Here is a 2,832-nt window from a genome sequence, read left to right as displayed (position 1 = left end):
CCGAACAGACGCCCTAGACCTTTTAATTCATTGATAAATTCACATTTACATTATTGCTTTAGCTTCATTAGTTAATAATATTCAAAATCAACTTTCGTTTACTGAAATAGTTTATTTAATTGGGCAAAAACTAATAGAACTTGTCTCCCTGTGGGATCGACCCGTATTTGCTAAGTATCTGCTAACAACAGACACCGTGCACTTGCGGTATCACTTTTTAATTCATCAGAAACTTTCTCATAATTATTCATGAGCAGCGACCACCACGAGTAGAATCAATAAAAACCTTGAAAAGGGCCAAGAACTTTAACGGATTGGAATAAATCTAGATTGAATTTGCAAAAACAACTCAAAGAAATTCATTCAACAACTCCAATTTTGAATTTGAACACAGAAATACATTCAACAACTCCAACTTTTGTTCATTACCAGAACGATTTAATTCAAACTCTAGGAATTAAATGAAATGTAACGATTAAGAACATAAAATCAAAGATTTAAGCTTCACTTTTATATATTTAAAACTCAACTTTTAATCATCGAAGCTCAGCGTTTATTCATTTTCAAGTTTTATACGTATTACTTTTTTTTTCAATAATTACCACGTTTATTATGGGGAAAATGAATAAACGGTGAGTTTTAATGAATAAATGTTGGGTTTTAAATATACAAAAGAGAAGCTTAAATGAGTAAGCGTGGAGCTTAAATGAATAATAGTTGATCTTAAATGAATAAAAATCGTGCTTTAAATTAGATCTCAAGGATTTTTCCTGGTCTATTATTCAAAATTGGAGTTATAAAATTAATTTTTTTTTTTGTTCAAATTCAAAGTTGGAGTTGTTGAATGTATTTCTTTGTTCAAATTCAAAATTGGAGTTGTTGAATGAATTTCTTTGAGTTGTTTTTGCAAATTCAATCTAGATTTATTCCAATCTGTTAAAGTTCTTGGCCCTTTTCAAGGTTTTTATTGATTCTACTCGTGGTGGTCGCTGCTCATGAATAATTATGAGAAAGTTTCCCCATAATAATTAATAATAAGTCATAAGATACCAGAAAAGTATGATAATAAAAATAAAATTAAAAGCTGTTGAAATTAAGTTTAAAACGTCAAATAAAAACTAAAAAAATAAGAACACGTAGCATTTTGGGTGTAAAATAAAAATTAAGTTTTTTTATAGATGGGTATCGAACCCACGACCTTGGAGACCCAAAATCTCTACAGGAGATGTATCTTCCAACTTCTCCAACTCTTTACATGTTAATTTTATACAGAAGATATTTGTTAACTATTAATTTTATTCTTCAACTTCTCGACCACCCTCACCGCCCAGGCCTTCGATCTTCACCGTCGTCTTCCCCGATCACCAGCCGCCGCCGCCGCGCCTCTCTCCCCTTAACCGACCACCCAATCGCCGCCCCTTCTCCCTCCCCTTTAGCCGACAACCCAATCGCCGCCGCCCCTCCTTTCTCACTGTTTCCCTTCCCCGATCTCCCCTCTTCTCCTCAACTGCCGCCCCTCCTCTCTCCCTCGTCCCCTTCCCCGATCTCCCCTCTCCTCCTCAACTGCCGCCCCTCCTCTCTCCCTCGTCCCCTTCCCCGACCACCAGACCACCAAAGCCACCCCTCCTCCTCTCCCCCTTCGCCGACAATCGAAGTTACCCCTCCCCTCTCCCCCTTCGCGGACCACCAAAGCTACCCCTCATCCTCTCTTTCGTCGATCTCTGACCATGACGGTGATTTCCAGGCCGGATGCAAACTTAATTAGGGTGGGGATTAGTGTTTTAATTTTTTGGGATTTTGTTTTTACAGAAATATATGTATTTTAGAAAAATATTTTCAGATATTACAAATCATTTATCAAAAATAAGAAATTGTATTTATTGAAATAAAAAAAGATAAAATAAATAAAACACTATGGTGATCCTCAATAGGAGTATCACCTCAAAATTCTCAATACTTTTTCCCTCGAAATTAGTCATATGTAGACCTGTTCAACGGGCTGGAGACCCGTTAAAAGCCCTAACCCGGCCTTTTTATTAAAGGGTTCAACCCTTTAGATTATTAAATGGGTTGGGCTTTTAAAGGGCTCCATTTTAAAGGGTTATTAAAGAGTTGGGTAGGGCTTTTAATGGGCTTAGTTTAAAGGTTTATTAAAATAAAAAAAGGCCCATCAAACTCTAAATAAAAAAAGGTAAGAAAATCCTACATCTAAAACCAACAAATCATAAACTTCAGATCGACATTTTCTCTCTCCTATATTTCCCCAAATTAAGAACCCTAATTTTCTCTCTCCTATTTTCCCCCAAATTAAGAACCCTAATTTTCTCTCCCCTTTTTCCCCAAATTAAGAACCCTTGTGTATCAGTTCTTACTTCATACTTCGTATATCTTTTCGGAGCCTTTGCTTTGATATGATTCGACAAGTTAAGTTCCATTATCTTGGCATTACTTTATTTGTAATTTTTCTTTGTTGTTCCTTGTTTTGTATATCAATCTGAAGACCGTTTATAGTGTTGGTTGGAGGAGATATGGAAACCTGAAGAAATGCACTGTTGCTTTATGTAGAACGTTTAATGTAGGTGTCTAGGGAGGGGTTGGTTGTGTTTGATAATGGTAGAGTTGATGGAAGGATGTCTAATTTATAACTGTTATTTGATTGATTTCTTGACTAGCTTATCTAAGTTGACAATTTTACAGGGTTGGAAAGGTAAGATGGCATATATTATTGTCTTTATATTTATAGGAAGGTTTTAACAGGTTCAAGTAAAATGGTGTAATAGTTGGTGAAGATCTAGCTTATTTTGTGCATCATTCAGTGTTATGCTCTGTGTA

Source organism: Spinacia oleracea, chromosome 6 (assembly GCF_020520425.1).
Source record: "Spinacia oleracea cultivar Varoflay chromosome 6, BTI_SOV_V1, whole genome shotgun sequence".
Classification (NCBI taxonomy): domain Eukaryota; kingdom Viridiplantae; phylum Streptophyta; class Magnoliopsida; order Caryophyllales; family Amaranthaceae; genus Spinacia; species Spinacia oleracea.
This window is presented reverse-complemented; position numbering follows the sequence as displayed.